General features: G+C 45.0%; 1 protein-coding gene and 1 pseudogene across 2 annotated transcripts in view; one reads left to right on the top strand and one right to left on the bottom strand.

The window, feature by feature from the left end:
• Window positions 1–15,011, bottom strand: part of Ano10 (anoctamin 10) — a 125,256-nt gene that overhangs the window by 59,927 nt on the left and 50,318 nt on the right. The window lies entirely within an intron of this gene.
• LOC123455712 lies at window positions 9,776–9,944 on the top strand (annotated as a pseudogene).

Raw genomic sequence — 15,011 nt, 5'->3', positions numbered from 1 at the left:
CCAGTGGTGGAGAGGGTGTGGAGAAAGTGAAGCCCCATGTTGTTGGTGGAGTGTAGCTAGTATGCCCACTGTAGACATACTACCACTGAAAAGTAAACAGAATTACCCCAGGAAGCAGCAATTTTACTTCTGGACGTACAACCAGAGGACTAAAATAGGGTCTCAGATCATCACTCACATCGGCACCCTGAGGGCCCATCCACAGGTAAGGGGGAGATGCATTATTAGGGGACACTCTTCTGTCTTCATAAGGAACTCCTGACATGCTGCAACACTGAATGATGAGGACGATCTAGTCACAAAAAGACAAACCTTTGACTCCACTTATCAGGGGAGCCTGATAATCACACCCAGAGACAGAAAGTACTATGCCGATGGCTGACAAGATGGTTACTGAGCTGGGGTAGCAGGTAAAGAACACAAACACATTAATACTGCAGAAATGCACACTTAAAATGGTCAAAATGGCTAACCTTGTGTTTATGGGTATTTTATCACAATTGAGAAATTAGGAAAAATGTAAACTAATGGAGCTCACCACAGTCTTGGATGTGAATCACTGGCTGGTATCTTTGGGTTTCAGTAAGCAGAACAATATGGGCGCCCTCTAGTGGTGTGAAACACCTTTAGAGAACCTCAGGTATTAAAAAGAATGTTCTCAAGTATTTGGGGGGTGAGGATAGTAGGCTGGGTGTCAGCTGGTTCTTTTCTTCCCAGAAAACCCAAATATAACAGACACATCTTTGCTAATATCCATCCTGTATGTGAGGAGAGGCAATGGGCCTAGAGATGTGAAGGTACATATCATTACATCTAAAGCTAATAGGAATGTCTATAATATGTTGAACATCAAGTCCTTGGTGAGAAATGGATTCCCTCTCATGCCATTTATCTGGGAGAAAACAGGCTTGCATACACAACTTCTTAAATTATCAAGCATTTCCCCACTCAGCACGAGGAATGCCCGTGAGCTGGATCCCGACATCACTTCACTAGTGATAACTGAAGAGCGCGTGCTTTGCACGAGCTGTCATCATCTCTTGCGTTACCAAGGAGCAAGTTAGATGTGGAACTGTACCACAGCACAGCTCCCTCTCTCTGGGGCATGCTCCCCAGCCTTTCAGCTTCTCCTCATCAAATGGATGGCACACACCCTCCTTGCATGCTCTCAGTCCATCATCTTCCAGATCACAAAACCAAAACCCAACCTTTGTAACAGATACTCCAGGAAGTACACATACATACACTTAAGAGGCAGCAAACAATGCAGGGAGCATGGTCTGTTTGAACCTGGTATTGTTCTATAGTGCCTGTAGTATTTATGTTCAACTACAATACAGTCCCTGCAGGCCAAAGTTATACTTTTTATTCTCCCTATAAGGCCAAGACATTAAGAATATGCAAAATAGACAAGTTTCTTTAAGAACAAATGAATATCATGTTTCAATATGTACTTTTAAGAGCGGCTAGAAATGGTAAAAGGTTTAAGATATATATGAAGGATGAAAATGACAAGGATTTCTTTTTTTTCCAAACTTTGATGATCAAACTCATGCTTGAGACAGAGTTCCTACAAAGCTTCCATTGAGCTCACTTTAATGCATTTAAAACTTGATCAGCTCCAGCTTTCCAGGAGACACCTGCGGGCTGAAGCTGGGGCTCAAGTGGGCAGGACACTTGCCTAGCATGCGTGCGGCCCTGGGGGTTCAATCTCTGGTGCCACAAAAACTGGACGTGCTAGTGCACACCTGTAACCCAGGTACTTGGGAGGTGGCAAGAGGGAGGTCAGGAGGTCAAAGCCACCTTTGGCTATACAGTGAGCTCAAGACCAGCTAAGCTACATGAGACCCTGTCTCAGACAACAAAAAAAAATACAATGCATTTATCCAGCCTCTGCCTGCTGGGAACCACTGATGATGTGCTTACCTCAGAAACATCCATTCTGCTGTCTAAGCTGCCAGGGCAAAGCCACACCTAGCTGGAGGAAGATCGTTCTGGGGCTGGGGAGCCATGGAGAGTATAGCTCATGCCTGGTCCCTTGCTCTCTCTGCTTCCTGGCTGCCATCCCCTGTGTCACACATTTTTCTTGCCTTGCATCCACAATGACGCAGCCAGCAGACTTGAGACCATGAGCCAAGCCTTGTGTCCTTTCTGCTGTTGATGCCGGGTATTTTGTGGCTGATGAAAAGCTGACTAGCACAGCGCCACTTTTAGTGACAGGTATGTAGTTCTACTGGCCCTTGTTCCCCCAAGGGTCACAGAGGCTGATACCTGGAGTCACCCAAGAGACTGGAACAGCTCTGTTTTTTCATTGTGGCCAAAGACATGTGAGCTTCCACATGTGAGACACTGTAGAGAACTAAAGACACACATGTACAAGCACAGGTAAAATGGAGGCTATGTGTACGAGGTCGATGAACTCCAACTCTCTGACACGGTTCTATAGCTCTGCAATGTACTACCAACAGAGCTTACAATGACATATGAGTCTACAGTTACCCCAACAAAAAGTTTTAATTACAGAATCATGTTGACATGGGGTGGGCAGTGTGACAGGACACCTTTGCCATATCCCTGGGACCTGACTGAGCATGCTGCTGTGAGCAAGCAAGAGAGCTGGTGTGCAAAGTCAAACTGCATTTGGTTCAGCGGGTGCTTATTAAAGACCCACCAGATTTGCATAAAGCACCCACCAGCCAGTCCTCCTGCCAAGCTGGTAGCTGGAAGAGCTTTTGTTTCACATGATATGTGGACATATAAACTCAACTGAAGTAGAAACATAGATCGTCTTTCCTAATGGTGGGAACAGCCATCCTCAGTATAGCACAACCACACTGTTCTCAAGGTGAGAAAATGCACCACCTGATCTTATTCCATTTCATAGCTTCATTAGTCATTAACAAAAAGAGTGTAGTTTGATTAATGTGACAAATTAGGGAATTATTATAAGCAACATTCAATATTTCATGATCTCTCTGCTGACTTCGTTTTTAAGGATTATAATTTAAGTCAAACAAGAGACAGTTAATGCTAAGTCAGTGCAATCAAGTAAAAAAATGCGACCTGCACAAAGGAAGAGTGCCCTGCTGCTTCCAACTTGATTGCGCATTCTACTGCTGCTCCTTGCGCCACGGAAATTAGATTTAAAATACTCAAAATACAGATCACACATCAATCTACTCATTGACCTGACAGTGTCTGTAAAATCTCAAGGAAATGTTTTAACAGAGTCCTACCTCTAGCCTGACATTTTCAGTTCTATTTGGCGCCAGTGTGGAGTCTGTATCGACTCCTCTATACTAAATTAAGGTCTATGTGACATCCAGCCCTGATCTCTGCCTCCAAGTCATCTTCTAGTTCATAAACCTGAGCATCTCCCCTGACATGAACATTGCAGCTGCAGGGAAGACAGGAAGAGGACTTGCGCTTGTCTTCTGCCCATGCCTCTCTCTCTCTCTCTCTCTCTCTCTCTCTCTCTCTCGGGAGGTGGAGGGTGGTGTCCTGCTCTGCACGCTGACTCCTGTGCTCTCCCCAGAGTCACAGCCCACACCAGGCACAGCCTGGCTATGCTCTGCCACGTGTTGTGCCACGACCTGGGACTGAATGTGGTGTGGATTCTGCTCTCAGGGAATCCATCAGCAGGGAGAGAGGGGCAGGAGGACACTACAAGTTACTGTAGCACATTATAGGAGCACATTAACTCATCACTCGTCCTACCTAAGTGGGCAAGGCAGGGGAAACTGGGGGGGAGAATGGTGTCTGAAGCAGATTTTAGAGAGGACAAAGCCCTCTGATAAATAGAGGTTGGGTGGGGTAAAATTCCAGAAAAGACAACAAAGAAACAAAGCACAACAGTATGTGTATCAAAACTCTGGGTGATGGCACAGCAGAGAGGAAGCTAGACAGATGTAAGGGGCACAGCACCTGGGAAGGAGGGGTGAAGGGAGAGCTGATGTAGAGGCAGCATCAGCAGGTGGATATGGAAAGCTGTCCAAAGGAGCCGAGGACAACTTGAGAAAGGCACATGTACATGGGTTCAAAGTGAGCAGACATAAAAGCCATGTTTGTTTGCTGGGCCATGAAACCCAGAAGAGGAGGAAGCACAGGGAGGCCCAGGGAAGAGCTTCCTCCTCTGAATGGCTGAGGCCAGGGCCCTGGAGACACCCTACGTACAGAATCATACCAAGCTGATGCAAGAACTCACTACTCGATACATCTTTTCTACTGTCCAGTCTAATCTCTTCTAAGACTCAGTATTTCATACAAAACAGTTTGTTCAATGTCAAGTTTGCATAAATTTGAAAAATATTCAAAATTTACTCTAAACCATTTTATTACTTCAGTATTAGGAATATTAAGTTGAGTTCAGGTGAATTATCCCTCAAACAGCGCTTCTTAAACTATACCAGAACGAATTTAAAGTTTTTCAGTCCATTATAGTGCTAGACAAAATACCACCATGTTTTCTCCTTTGTTGAAGTCCCAGTTCCAATGTGAGCGACTGTACTTAAAGATAGGCTATGTGGTGGTCTGAATCATCTGTCCCCCATAAACTCGTGTGTTCTGAATGCTTGGTCCCCAGATGGTAGAAATTTGGGAGGTGGAGCTTTGTTGAAGGAAGAGTGCTGGCAAGGGCAAGGTTTGGGGTATCATAGCCAACTTTCCCTTGCCAGAATCCAGCACACTCTATCGTGGCTGTTTTCCATCGGTTGTGGAAGATTGTCATGTCCAGCCTCTGCTCATGTTCCCCCCCCCAAAACTGTAAGCCAGAATGAACCCTTTCCTCCCATTAGCAGCTTTTGGTTGAGTGTTTCATCCCAGTGACTTAAAGGCAACTGCAATAGGCTGATGAGGGTGTGGTTAAGGCAAATGAATCTTAGGGCAGACCCTGACAAAAAAAGGCAGAGTGTGCTGACAAAACAAGGCACCAGGGAGCTTGTGTATTCACGTGCCTGCTTTGTGCACACACAGAAGAGGTCATGTGGACACACAACTCAAGAGAAGAGGACAGAAAGTGAAACCTGCCATCCCAACCCCCTTGATCCTGGACTTCCAGCCTCCAGAACTGTGGGCAGGTCAGTCTGCTGTCTAAGCGCCACCCCACACCTCCCGTTGGCAGCAGCATGCATACCAGTGCATATTGCACGTGACCACAGTAAGCACGCTCACCTGAGCACCAACCTACTGGCGCAAACCTCATTCGACAGCATGGCCCTTGGGAACGTGCCTACGCATCACAGCGGTGCCAGGCTACCCTGAAGGCTCCGGACATTCAGCCTGTGCTGATCTCAGCTCTGCACTGGCAACGCACATTTTCTGGATGAGCTCCTATCTGAAGACCACTGTGTGGAGCGCTGTCCCCAACTCTCAGCTGCTACAATTACTTTAAGGAAACCTGCACAGATCGGGCCTGTTAACTTTCTGTCAGTGAGGGCAGGGGCTCCCAAGGATTTACAGGTAGTTAATAGTTACTTAGAAGAAGAGGCTCAATGGCCTGCTCCTCTGCAAAAGCAGACAGTTAATGGTTGCTGGGGGAAGAGTCATTTCCTTTAGTGGTATAGCCACCCATAAGGTGCCTGTGCTCCTGGAAATAACCTGTCACCTGTGCTCGAGCAAGTAAGCCTAATTAAACTCATTGCTCACCAAGCTGTGTGTGCCATCATTTCTTTGTTTCTGTCACTGGTGCCCTATCTGAAGTGAGAACATGTTTGTTCACATCTCCTCAGAAAAATTTCACACAGCCACCACTCTTGGACCAACAACACTGGCTTATAGTCTTTCTGTGACTGTTTTAGGGAAAATGCACCATTCATGCTTAAAACTAGAACTTCAAGTAAAGGCACTGATCTTGAACATACTGGCAGCCAGAAGTATGCTGCAGGGTGAGGGGTAAAGGTGAAGGGCGGGCACCTGTCACTTGATCCCTGGGAAAGATCCCTCAAGACACCAGAGAGTAGGCTCTGATGAGTGACCTGCAGAGAGCCTTGCTTATAAAGGCCTAGTATGGTGCTTCTCTCTACCTCCTCCCCCAGGCCCTGAACTGACAGCTACAGAGCACATGCACTTAGACCACACACCCACAGCTGGAGAGTTTCTTCTTCAATCGAGAATAGCTGCTGCACTCACAGAACAGATGTCCATAGGAGACTCATCAGATGAGAAAATCACTATGGTTACCCTGCCACTGAGGGAAGGAGCCACCCAACTTCTGGCTGGCCATGCTGGAGAACCTTCCATGAAGCTAGGACAGACCTTTGCTCGGCTCGGAGCCATTGCTGGTGTTACCACCGTCTTGCCATCAGTAGTGCTTGTTGGTCTTCAAAGCTTCACCGAAGAGAGTGGGCCTCTCAGCTGAGTGCACGTGCATACTGCCAGCCCATGCGGAGACAGGGGAGACCAGAAGAGAGTGTCGTGGCCTCCAGTTGCCTTCCTGACTGACAGGCGTGCAGGTTCACCACGTCACAAGCAGGACTGCTTGAAGTCAGCTTTGCTGGAGGAACTTTGCTGTTTGAGGAAAAGGTGACGGAGGACACTGTTCTTTGCAGTTACCATGACTGCAGGACTCAGGGAGGAGAGCTGATGTGAACAGTTTCAGAATGGCAATGAGCGTGGAAATCCCACTGGTAAGGCGCTCCTAGCAGACACAGCCACTTGTTGGTCTAGCTCGTGCCCTCTTCCTCCCAGGCGCAACGATGAACACATGTCTCAGCTGCCCTGTGGTCATGTGGCCATCTGTGAGCCATGTGACTGATTTCCACAGAGAAATACGGGTAGGATGATACATGTTCCCCCTTCCAGGCTTTCTTCATAAACCCTCCCTTTGCCATGCTGCCTACAGGTCTTGCCTACTTCCTCCCTCTCCTGTCCTTTCTGACTCTATGAAGTTGCCTGTTTAAGACACTGATTAAGGTGAAATAATACAACCCTGTGTCCTTATGAGTGTGGCTTAGTTCACTTAGCCTCATGCTCTTAAGGCATTGTGTAAGTTATGGCAGCACAGAACTTTTGTTTTTTTAAATTTTTTAATGCAAGAGAGAATATGTGTGCCTGAGCATGACACACACACACACACACACGGGGCCGGGGGGAGAATTGGTACCCCAGGGCTTCTAGCCACTGCAATAAAACTCCAGATGTGTGGGGCATCTTGTGCAAATGTGTGCCCTTGTGCTTGTGTCACCTTGTGTATCTGGCTTACGTGAGATCTGGAGAGTAAGATATGGCTCCTTTGGCTTCAACAGGCAAGCACTTTATCCACGAAGCCACCTCTCCAGCCCAGAACTTTTCTTTTTATGGCTTATATGAGCAAAGAAAGTAAAAGGTGCCAGGCATGGTGATGCATCCCTTTAGTCCTAGCACTTGGGAGGCAGAGGTAGGAGGGATTGCCATGAGTTCGAAGCCTCCCTGAGACTACATATTGAATTCCAGGTCAACCTGGGCTAGAGTGAAACCTTGAAGAAAAAGAAAAAAGGGAAAGTAAAAAAGCAATCAGGCAGCTCATATATCCTCTAAAAGGCTGAATGACCTGGGCCCAGTAGCCAATCACCCAGCCAACAGCAATGAGTAAAACCACTCTTAGAACTGGGCCAGCAAGCCTGCCAGGACCACAGACTTGATCCCACCAGTAAGGCAGTCCTAGAGCTGCCCTTGCCTCAGTGGACTCCACAGTATCTGAAGCTCCAACATTGGGTGGGAAAGTGGTATAAATAGAGTAGAAATAGTGAGCTGAGGAGATGGCACATGGTAAAAGGCACCTGCTTGCAAAGCCTGCTGGCTTGGGTTTGACTCCCCAGTGCCTATGTAAAGCCAGATACACAAAGTGGCACGTACACTTAAGAGTTTTATTTGCAGTGGCAAGAGGCCCTGGTATGCCCATTCATTCTCTCTCTCCCCTCCTTGTAAATAAATAAAATAAAATCTTTTTAAAAAGGAGAGTAAAGGAGCTGGAGAGATTTCCCAATGGTTAAGGGGCTTGCCTGCAAAGCCTAGTAATTTGGGTTTGATTCTCTAGTATCCATGTAAAGCCAGATGCACAAGGTGGCACATGCATCTGGGGTACATTTGCAGTGGCTGGAGGCCTTAGCACACTCATTCTCTGTCTCCCTTCTCTCTACCTCTCTCTCTCTGCTTGCAAGTAAATAATTTTTAAAAAAGAGAGTATAAATATTAAGTAAGGAAGCTCCTCCTGTGAGTTCCTAAAGTAACCTGGTGACGGTGGTGGTAGAGGGCAGGACCCTTGCCTCAGGAAGGCTAAGGCCATTTTCATACTCACTCCTCTTCCATTGTCAGAACCGGTGACAGAGGCTAGTCACTTCTACCTCAGCTTTTCTGGAAGCATCTCTTCCACACCCAAGGATCTGCTACCTCTGTACCGAGCAATCAGCAGGACCTCACTTTGGAATTATTTATTTTTCTTGTTTTTTATACAGATTTTATTTTTCTAAATTTATTTATTAGAGACAGAGAAAGGGAGAGAGGTAGAGTAAGTGAGAATGGGCACCCTAGGGCCTCTAGCCACTGCAAACGAACTTCAGACACATGCGCTGCCCTGTGCATCTGGCTAACATGGGACCTGGAGAACCAAACCAAGGTCCTTTGGCTTCGCAAGCATGCGCTTTAACCACTAAGCCATCTCTCCAGCCAGTTTTGCTTGTTTTTAATCAGAGATGTCACTTCTGTCTTTAAGTGACAATATCTAACACATTGAAACACAGTCATATAATATAGAGTATTAAGTAAAAAAGATAGAGATCAGCAGTTAGAGAAGCAAGATAGGCAGAATGCTAAAAACTGTTTCTTCAGCTGATCATGTCTGGCAGGGAGATGACAAGTAGCACATGGTCACAGACCCACCCCTCCTGTCCCAGACACGTGCCCAGAAGCAGCAGCACTAAGTGTCTGCTCGGCCACATCTGTAAATAGCCTCCTATCTTGCTAATCTCCCACTAGCCACTGTTTTGACAGCTTCTTCACTGGATCTGTGGATGTAATGTTGATAGTGACGCCGTGGTGGAGTGTGGCAGCTTGCTGTCAGCCTGGAGGAGCAGGACGAGCGTGAGGGTGCTCAGCCACACCACAGGGTGAGAGGACGAGCATGCCAGAGGGAAACCCAAGGACGGAAAGTGATTCTGACATCCTGGGAAAATCATACTGAGAGAACACACTGTCTTACACAGGATCACATATTAAAAGAGATGCCACAGTAAAATACTGAAAATGCAGAATCTGAGACAGTAGTTACTGCTGCTGGTGGTGACTGGGAAGAGTACTCGGGGCTTCTGGGAAAATGCTTTATGCATTATGAATACGATCACGTCCTGAAACTTCACTGGGTAATACCCGGCAAAATCTTGTGTGTGTGTGTGCTACACTTGAGTTAAAAAAAAAAAGGTCCTTAAGATAGTTTGAATATTTACTCAGAATACCCCATAAATACTACAGAAAATGGCACCTACATTCTTATTTCAGCTCTAAGTAGTAACAGTAGAGATTCCTTATGCTCTCCTAGAGACAATTCATTCTGACTTATATTTTATTTCAATAGTAGAACAATGTATTTATAAATCACATACATATATGTGCATACATGCATGCATGCATACCACATACAACAGATACACACATATACACAGCACAGTCATTGATGTTCTTCAGGGGTGTGGGGCAAATTCACATAGAACTCAAATCACAGATTTATGGGCTCATTATATACTGACTTTCATGGAAAAGTTTAACATTTTATTCAATGGCTGTATATGTATAAAGTGCAATTCCATTTGCTTCTCAGTCTTTTGGCTGAGAACAAGTATAGTATCTGTCCTTATCAGTTTAAAACTTCAATTTCAAAATGGCCTTTACACAATTAAACCATCACAACATGTGTAGCATGCTCCTTATGGATGATCTTTTCAAGGTTTACTACTATGTTAACAAGAATAAATCTTGTAGTAAACGAGGCATAAACTAGACTAAGCACAATTCAGATGATATAAAGTAAAATATGCCATAAACCAAACAAGTACAAAGTATTCTTCTTTAGTTCTGAAGTGAATACAATATATTAAAATAGAAATTCAATTTTATAGACATGAAAACATTGTTATAAAGCTCTGTGTTCCCAAAAGATAACAGGACCACCAAAATACAAAACTCTTAATAAAGCTTAAAAAAACCCCAAGTGCTCAGAAGTGAACACTAGACCTACACAGAGAACTAACTAATGAGACAATTGGCCCTCAGGCCTGAAACACAGCTTAGTGACGGGACAGAGGGTGGCCGTGGGCCCTGTTCACGTGAAAACAGGGAGAGCCACTCCAGGGCCCACATTTCAGTGGGAAATTGAATCTGACTCAGCAACAACACACTACTGAAGCAAGTGTAGCAGGCACAAACACTCTCCCCAAAGAACAGTCCTGTGCCTCCAGTAAGGAACCACTGAGGGGCCAGGAGTCAGAACCCTGTGGGAGACCCAGAAGACTCCAGAAGCATGTGTGGATCCCAATGGTTAGCTGGATCTTATACTTTACAGTCCTACTAACCACTTGTAGCAGAGAACGCACTCATACACGCATGCATGCACGCATGTGTGTACACACACACACGTCTAGGTCACCAACATCAGTATTCTAACTTCTGACCTCACCCATTGAATTCAATTATTCCCAAGAACCAACTTAAATTTTTTAAATAAACTATATTCTTACACTGAGGAAATAGTTTTAACATTTTTTAGAGAGGATCTGGCTATGGAATTCAGGCTGACTCCTGACTCAACTTGTTTTGATGTGGAATATTTTTGTTTTTAAACATTTTATTTATTTATTTGAGAGAGAAAATGGGTATGCCAGATTCACCTGCCATTGCAAATGAACTCCAGATATATGCACCACTTTGTGTATCTGGCTTTACATGGGAATTGGGGATTTGAACCTGGGCTGTCAAGCTTTGCAAGCAAGCACTTTTTCCAATGAGCTGTATCCCCAACAGCTCCTCCCCCTTTTTTATTTTTTGAAGCAGCATCTCACTCTAACCCAAACTGACCTAAAACTCACTCTTTGGCCAAGGCTGGCCTCAAAATCATGGTGATCCTATTTCCGTCTCCCAAGTGCTGGTATTAAAGGCAAGTGCCACTACACAGAGTTTTAGTTTTCTTAATCATACAATAAAACTGACCTTTTTTGGTGTCCAGCTTTTTAGATCTGAACACACACAGGTTCATGCCACATCACTGTCATCAGGTGCAAGTTCTCATAACCTGCAAAACTAGCTCAGGCTAAACGAAACCAAATGAATTTAATTTAGATTATTTTTAAATGTTTCCTCCTGAAAGAAGAAAACAAAACAACAAAATCCCTTGAAGACAGCTGGAATTACTGTGCGAGAGGATCAAAACCCACGACAGAGACGGTTTGGTAGGCTCCCTTCTTTTGCAGCCTCAAAGAACCATGCTCTGCTCTCACGGCATTGTCCTGTGTCTGGGTGTCCCTGCTCCATGACAGACAGACAAGCTCTGTGCTCGGTGTCTGTGGCCTCTATGGTAAGGCCAGGCCCTGAGACCAGAGGAGGCTCAATAGCCCTTTGCTTGTTCCTAGACCAAGATGACATCAAAACATGGGAGAAGAACTGGACAGACAGAAACCTAATTCAAGAAGTGCATTTGTGATGCTAGAGTAAGGAGCTCACTGTCAAAGAAACAAAGGAGGAAACTGAGGGAGAGGGAAGGGAGGTGTGGCAGGAAATGGGAGTGGGTGCAGCTGAGAGCTGGCAGAAGGCAGCTGCCTTCAAAGAACTGTCCCTCCACCGGCTGTAGGCGCCCTGTGGCTCTCCTCACGGACCACAGGTCTGCGGTCAAAGACAGACCACCCACATCTACTTCAATCCCACTTGGACTACTTTTAAAAGCCTCAGATTTCCCTTACCTAATGCCTTTATTTTTGGCTGTATTGTTAAGATCAATTCTTCTACAGAGTTGTGCCATGATCTGTTTAAACCGACACTGCCTTCAGGAAGAGAAATCTGCTCTGCGTGAAAAATCATAGTGAGTCTACAGAGAGAGGCTCTCTTGCACTGACCCAGTGCTGACATACCTGTGTGCTTCGTAAGCAGCTTTTGCACTTGCCGAACTGAAGGTACAACTGGGTCAGAGCTAAAGGAATGGCAACTCAATCCATCCTTAGGCCTGTCAGGAATTCACGATGCAGTAATTCCTCTTATCCTGAAAAGGCCAAAACAGCTTTGAAAAAGCCTTCCTGGGCTTGTTCTGAAGCAGGAGGCTTCCACATGGGCTCGTCTCTCACCGAGAGTGGAGTGCACAAGCTGGTGAAACAACGGGAGCAGGTGGCAGGTCCTGCAAGCAGGCTGACCAGTGGTCATCCTCAAAGACGAATGGCTTAACGCACACTACTTGTGCACAGCAATCTGCAGTGTTTACGTGTGAACAGTGTCACATGATGCCTCACTCTGAGGAAGATGATGCAGCCAGCCTGAAGTTTGAAGCCACTGTGTTTCCTAATTCTTACTCTGTGGATAAAAAACCATGGCTCTCAGAATGTGAAACCTGCCTTTTCCTAAACCTTCTCACACAAGATATACATTAACCACTACAGTACTATAAAAATACAAGGTCATTTGTAAAACCTGGATGTCATCAAAATCCTATTCTTAAAATTTTTTTTGTTTATTTTTATTTATTTATTTGAGAGCGACAGACAGAGAGAGAAAGAGGCAGGTAGAGAGAGGGAATGGACATGTCAGGATCTCCAGCCACTGCAAAAGAACTCCAGATATATGGGCCCCCTTGTGCATCTGGCTAATGTGGGTCCTGGGGAATCGAGCCTTGTACCAGGGTCCTTAGGCTTCTCAGGTAAGTGCTTAACCGATAAGCCATCTCTCCAGCCCCCTAAAAATCCTATTTAAGGGTTGGAGAGATGGCTTAGTGGTTAAGGTGCTTACCTGCAAAGCCTAGTGACCCAGGTTTGATTCCCCAGAACTCACATAAGCCAGATGCACACGGTAGTACATGTGTCTGGAGTTCGTCTGCAGTGACTAGAGGCCCTGGTGCACTCATTTTCTCCCTCTTCCTTGCTCTCTCTCCAATAAATAAATAAATTTAAAAACCTACTTTATAAAAATAGTATTTAAAAGAAATATGTGCTAATGATAAACCTGGAGGACAGTGGGGCCTACAACAAGGTAGAAATTCTGTTAGCTGACATGACTACAGACCAGGATCTCAGTCATCCCTGAAGACGGAAGCCCATTTAGGTGAAACAACTGGGACCAGAGACTCCCCAGTTAATCAGTCTGCTCAGATAGAGAACTCTCTCTCTGCATCATGTAGCACATGTGGTGAGGCAGGTCTTTCTATCCACCCAGTACACATTACACCTCTGTATTCATTACTTTTCTCATTGCTGTGACAAAACACCTGACAAAAGCACCTTATGTGAGAAAGGGTTTATTCTGGCTCATGGCTTAGGCTTCGGTCTATCATGTGGGAAGGCATGGTGGTGGGACAGCAGCATCTGGTCACATCACATCTGCATCCAGGAAGCAGAGGGGTAAATGCCAGTGGTCAGCATCTTCCTCCGTTACCCTTTTTATTCAGCCCAGGATCCCAGCCTGTGGGACGTTGTCACCACATTCATAATGAGGCTTCCCTGCTTAGTTAACCTCTCTGGAAACACCCTCACAGACCTGACACACAGAGGCGTGTCTCCTAGGTGATTCTAAATCCCATCAAGTTAGCAATATTAACCATTAAAGCCCTCAGGGAAATGTGTGAGATTCCCAGGTTTGTTTTCTTTAAAGAAGAGCAAAAATGTGGATACTTGTTAAGTAATTTGAAAACAGAATCTGGAAGCTGCTCATATTTCTGATTTAGAATTGTCTCATCTTTATCCAATCTGATACAATTTGTCTATGGAGTCCTTCCAAAGATTTTCATAGAAATGGTGGTTCTCTATTTTAGCACATACTTTTCATCAGTTTTCATTTCATTTAATTAAATTATGTCAATTACAGTAACAAGGATGCCTTACATGAACACATTTGGGAGCACAATCTCTCTCAGTTAGCACTTAACTCAGTAAGTAGACTCTGTCCCCAGAGCTCCATTCCCACCTCACCCAGCAGGCTGGGAGTGCCTGTCCCAGCACCTTGCAGAGGGAAAGAAGAGCTGGGTAAACTGGAGAGGAGGTTAGAGAAGAGGCCTCTGCTGCATTAGAAATAATATCTCTTACATAAATCTGTCTGACAGCATTTCCAAAGCTGAGGGTATATCTCATTAATATCTGGAATATTTTGATCACACAGTAGGTATGTATTCAATGAAAAATTTGCCTTTCCTGTCTTTAATATCCCCATACCATTAAGAAAACACAGAGCCAAGTATGATTTGGATAAGAACTTAAGATGGAGACAGCCCATAGAAAGAGCAGGAACAAAGACTATCAATAGGAATGAACAAATAAAGGTAGGCAAACTTGCTGGTTGTGATCCCAGCTTGAGGAGGCTAAGCAAGAGGGACCACTGAACATTCAAGATCCTGCTTAGAAAACAAAAATCAGAGGCAGGAAGAAAAGAAATTACAGCTCCATAGCACTGTTCAGTAGTATGCAACCCAAGAGTCAAAGCCCAACACACCCAAAAACACTAGGACATGATGAGATAGAATAACATGGCTGGGTGTGGGCTTTCCTAGACAAACTTTTAAATTAAGTTCTCAGAATGTCATTAAACCTAGAAGGGCAGATCTGTTTTTCTAGAAACAAAACAAACAAAAACAGCCAGATAAGAAAGAATACTGAATGGGGCTGGAGAGATGGATCAGTGGTTAAGGCACTTGCTTGCAAAACCTGATGGCAGTTCAGGGACTGACTCCATACCTGGTGTCTTCAGATAACTAATTATTAGAAAGTATAATTGATCTCTTACACCTGTCTCCAGAGAGGGAGAACACATGAGCATGTGTGGCAAAAATGTTCAAAATAAGTAATTCTTGATACCAGGTA

The sequence above is a fragment of the Jaculus jaculus genome, chromosome 17 (genome assembly GCF_020740685.1).
Source record: "Jaculus jaculus isolate mJacJac1 chromosome 17, mJacJac1.mat.Y.cur, whole genome shotgun sequence".
In the NCBI taxonomy this organism is placed as follows: Eukaryota; Metazoa; Chordata; class Mammalia; order Rodentia; family Dipodidae; genus Jaculus; species Jaculus jaculus.
Note: the sequence above shows the minus strand (reverse complement) of the source record. Positions and strands in the feature narration are given on the sequence as shown.